The sequence below is a fragment of the Notothenia rossii genome (assembly GCF_949606895.1).
Source record: "Notothenia rossii genome assembly, chromosome: 5".
In the NCBI taxonomy this organism is placed as follows: domain Eukaryota; kingdom Metazoa; phylum Chordata; class Actinopteri; order Perciformes; family Nototheniidae; genus Notothenia; species Notothenia rossii.
The window spans coordinates 4,738,857-4,743,856 of NC_136903.1; the positions used below are offsets into that span (position 1 = coordinate 4,738,857).

The following is a 5,000-nucleotide window of genomic DNA, read 5'->3' on the forward strand; positions in this document are numbered from 1 at the left end:
GGCCTGCTAGGAACCTCGATTTTATGGGGCCAGAAAAACTGTGAAATAGTACCCGCTAGCAGGAACTACGCCAAGTGGAAACGCAACCAAAAACGGGCCGCTTAAAGCGAGCTCCGCGCTGTAGTGGAAATGCGCCATAAGTGGATTTAAAGATAAATAGTTAAGATTTTCAGTAGAAATAAGATTATTCTTTCGAGTTACCCAGGGATGTTTATTTTAAAAATATCAATTTTTACTTGTTTTTGTAAATCCTGTTTTGTTTCTTTGCCATCTAGCGAAAACATGTCAAACTACATATTTTTGTAAAACTGATGAAAGACAATTTTCAAATAAACTCCAGATACGTAGATAAAAGCATCTAATCATGTTTCCCTCAAACAGCATAATATTAATAATAAATATCAATAAAATAAACGAGTTAATACACAAATAAATACATTTTTGAAAATCACAAAAAACATAAAACCTTCAAAGGATCTTTAATTGTCCTTCATAAATAAATAAATGTTTTGGGGAATAAGTACAACATTCTCCTCCATCTCTAATGTGTTATTTAATCTGTTTTTATAGCTTGCATTACTTGATATTGTTTTCGCAGCAGTGGTCTTGCTGTAATGACTTCCTGCCTGCGGAGATTCATCTCAAACTATTGTTTTTATCCGACTGTGATTGGTCTCACAGATGAATCGTAAGGTCTGCACACATCACCTTACAGCCGACAGGATCATTAAATCACCGCTCGTTGTTTTCTCTGCTCGGACTTCTGTCTTCTCAATCACAGCTGACATGTAATCTATTCCTGAACACGAGCGAGAGGAAGACATGCTGACATCGAGTTGATATGAGCTTTCATCTTTCTTAAATCCCCAGCAAATTGAAAATGAGAACAATAATCACAGCGCGGGAGTCACTGCGTCCTGAGAGGAGGCGGAGGAATAATGATGAGGCTGGGATTGGTTTCCACGACTGTTTGCTGATCGCCTGATGACGGTTAATGAGGCTGTTTAGAAACCGCACAGCGAGTCAAAGAAAATAAAATATAATGATTGCTCTTTTTATAGTTACTTTAGGGTCGTAATAAGGACTGTTGCTGGTCTACAAACAATAAGTATTATCTAAAGAGGCCTTATTCTGCTTTTTGGATCTTCCCTTCCTTGTAGTTCTAAAAATAATAATAATAATAATAATAATAATAGATTTCTTTTGTTAGCGCTTTTAGAGGTGCTCAAAGACGCTTTACGGATATAGTGAAAAGAAAGGAAAAGAACAACAAATAAATATATAGTTAAAGTCAAATAATACAAAAACAATCACACATTAAAAGCCAGATTGAAGAGGTGAGTTTTTGTGAGTTTTTTTTTAAGGTGGTGAGGTAGTTCTATAGGTTTTAGTGCATGTAAATGGTCTGCAAAGGCTAAATTCCCTGTGTTCCCTCCCCCCTCTGCCTGAAAAGCCTCCATTGGACTCTTGGTTTACTTCCACAACATAATGACATCACTCTGTTACATTAGCCCTCCTATAGAGTGCCACAGTGACGCGTCCTAAAACCCGGAAGTAAGCTGCGCATGGGTTCCTTCGACAAAGAAGCAATGGGATTTCTCCATAGGATTTAGGAAAATAGCTGGAAATAAGGTCTGTGGTTGAGACACATTTAAGAGACGGATCACGTTTTGTTCAGCCGGATAATATCCACATGTCTACCCTACTTTTATCATTTTCGAATCATAAATCTAATCGATAGATTTATGATCGATAGATTTATGATTGGAAAATGCGAAAATAGCGCTCCAACACATTGTACGTGATTGACTAAGGGACGGGACATCTCTAGGCGGTTGACCAATCACAACAGAGCAGGCCATCATTTCTGAACATTAAAGGTGGGGTATGTAATTTTGGAGAAACCAGCTCGAGTGCGCTAGAATTTGAAAATACACAACCGGAAACAATCTGCCCCTTCTTCAGAGCCCCTCCTCCAACACACACGAGCGCGCACATGACCAACGAGGGCACAAGATAAGTTTGTGCACAGATGGAAGGCTGACAGGCAGGTAGGCCATTCAGTTACTTTAGCCGGGCCGGCTCAGATGATTGGTCGTGCTTTTTACAGCACTGCGGCTTCCACAGATGACATTTTGTTATGGATTTTTTGTCAAAGCACTTCAGATATTCATTGCTATCGGGATGTTAAGAGCATTCCATGGAATATAACAAAAAGTGTATCTGAAATAAATTACATACGACGCCTTTAAAGCATGGAGACATGACATTGAAGGTGTAAGAAAAAAAATCACTTTTTAAATGAAATACTGCTGAATTATAATAACGATAAAAGGAAAACTCGTCCAATGTGGTAATATATTTGTTGTTTTTTGTTAAAAAAATTCCATGGTGCACATATATTTCTTTTACTTATTTTGATTTTATTATTTATATTTTGTGACTGCTGTTGATATAATATGTAAGTCTACTCTTTTTACTGCACTCTTCCTTCACTGTTATAGTGCCGCATAATGTCTGATCTGTTCCTGCCTTTTCTGATGAAATGAGTTCAGTTCAGTGATAGCTGACTGTCCCTGCAGAGACTCTTATTCTGAAGGCGTTCAGTTTCAGATTGTGTGTGATTTGAATCAGTGGTACTCAACTGGTGGGTCGTGACCCAGAAGTGGGTCGCGGACCCGTTTCGAGCAGGTCGCAGATGTGTGAGTGAAAAAAAAGAAAATTGGAGAAAAAAAAATCCCTTTTTTTTTTTTTGGTGGGGGGGGGAAGTCAAACTTTTATTTTGAAGGCCCGATTTTCTAACGCTGTGCATGAAGTAGGCGTTGGACTGAAAGTACTGGAGACCATAAACGGTTTTGAAAACTTCTTTCACGTAGTGATCATCTTCTCAATAAAACATCTTTGCTGATGTTTTTTCGAGTCTTCTGGCCAATCAGAATCAAAATTGTTGCCTGAAGTCCCCACGTAGAATAACTTTGCGGTAGAACTATTCTTTATACATCCACGGGTACAACTTCAGATAAAGATGAACACATAATGAAATATGACCCCCGGTTTGATGATTGACACCTCACAGAACAATGGGAGCTATCTACCCTTACCCACAATTTAAACTATTTCACACAGACTCTCCTCTTTACTCTTCTCGCAGCAAGATGTCAGAACAAAGTGAAAAACAAACAATGGCATAACATATGATTAATATCGGGTAGTAATAGATTTATTTATTTTCTTCTCAGAGTGTACCAGAATGCATAGTTTATATGTTAGTATTTCTAAAAATCTCCTTGGGCAGAATCCCCCCAGACCCCCCTGCTGGTGTTGGGTTTTCAGCATGTGTGCCTTTTTTATACAGTTCAGCTTTGATTCCAGCATCTCATAAACCTTTTTTAAAAGCATTCTTTTGTTCTGTGAAGGGATATAAGGGATATATGCACTGTACTTCACTTTAATTAATATTGTATGCTGAAAAGCGTATTACTGCAGGATTTTATGTTGAATAGATTTGAGTGCTTCAAAATTTCGGGTCGCGATCTATTGACTAAGGAAAAAGTGGGTCCCGAGGCCTGACCAGTTGAGAACCACTGATTTAAATGTTTCATGCTCACTGCTGAATCTCTCGCTGATGTCCCTCCTCCAGATTAATTTATTCAAATCCAATTACACCCTCTGCAGCTTCTTGCTCCGTTAATTTCTGTTTTTGTTTTCCCTTCTCAGCCGCTGATCTTCTCTGTTACTCACTGTGTTCACAACTCCCGTGCTCGACTTAATGGAGCATTGATAATTCATTTGGACTTGAAAGCCTCCTTAGGTAAGCTTTTCTCCACCGCAGGCACAACTGTGCATCTGCTGCATAATAGGCTTGTTTCCAGGATCTATCAGAGCTTTATGAGCAGGCAGAGAAAAAGAAAAGAGAGAGTGTGTAAACAGAGAGCGTCAGGGAATTACATCCAGTCCGCAGTCACTGCTCATTAAAGCTTTGCTCACTGAGATGAACGCTGAAGTAGAGGCACACGTCTAAAGCAGATTCCTAACTGTATCCAAGCACATTGTTCAATAAAATATATATGATGAACCATTCATTTGATTCATCAAGAGAGGGACAAGTTGTTTACTGATCTGTTTTAAACCTGACCGACTTCATCTCCCTTCAAAGTAAGAGTCTCTGCAGCAGGAAATCTAACTCTGCTCTGCTGAGACTTCGACATTTCTCCTAACAGCTGCTGGATTGTATGATTGTCTTGGTTCTGCAGAGGACGATCTGATTATCTCAACATCTGCATACGAGGAGAAGCAGAAGCACGAGTCAAAAACTGCGGAGTTTCTTTTTTTGTTGAAAAATAAATCTTAAGAGGACATATTCTGTTCATTTTCAGGTTCATATTAGTGTTTATTGTCTCTACTGGGACATGTCTCCATGCTTTAATGTTCAAAAAGCTCTTTATTTTTATCATACTGCCTGTGCTGCTGTACCTCTTTTCACCCTCTGTCTGAAACCAGAGCCCAGTCTGCTCTGATTGGTTAGCTGGCCAGCTTTGTTGTGATTGGGCAACCGCTTAGAGATGTCCCGCCCCTTAGCCTATCACGTACAATGTGTTGGAGCGCTAGCCAATAGGAGCGCAAGTTTAAACAAGACTTGAGAAATGTGTGAAAACTCTCGAACAATAAAAGTAGAAAGTCTGAAAACTGGTCAAAAAAGGTTCAGATAGTAAAAGTACATTTAGTTGATAAAACTCACTTTAACTTTGATTGGTTTTGAATCCAGGACTTTTCCTTTTCTTTAGGTTTTTCTAAGTGGTCTATTAGTCATTTCAATGCAGTTAAACATCTGAATGTCCTCCAGCATGCGGGCGAAATATAAAGGGTCAGGCGGAGGGTAAACAGTCTGGTGGGCGAGAAGCTACAAGTCAAAGCGGCTGAACAGATGGCCGACAGTCTGCTGAGAGGGAGTGAGTCGACGGGGAGAGAGTGAGCAGGTGTGCAGTAGAGGGGGGGTTTCA

At 39.5% G+C, this 5,000-nt stretch overlaps 2 protein-coding genes across 2 annotated transcripts in view; both read right to left on the reverse strand.

Annotated features, from left to right (window-relative positions):
• LOC307038436 (E3 ubiquitin-protein ligase TRIM21-like) overlaps positions 1-5,000 on the reverse strand; it is a gene marked incomplete at its 3' end in the record, with an annotated part of 73,683 nt that overhangs the window by 34,036 nt on the left and 34,647 nt on the right. The gene's annotated exons all lie outside the window — the stretch shown is intronic.
• LOC307038467 (chemokine-like protein TAFA-5) overlaps positions 1-5,000 on the reverse strand; it is a 38,388-nt gene that overhangs the window by 31,465 nt on the left and 1,923 nt on the right. The gene's annotated exons all lie outside the window — the stretch shown is intronic.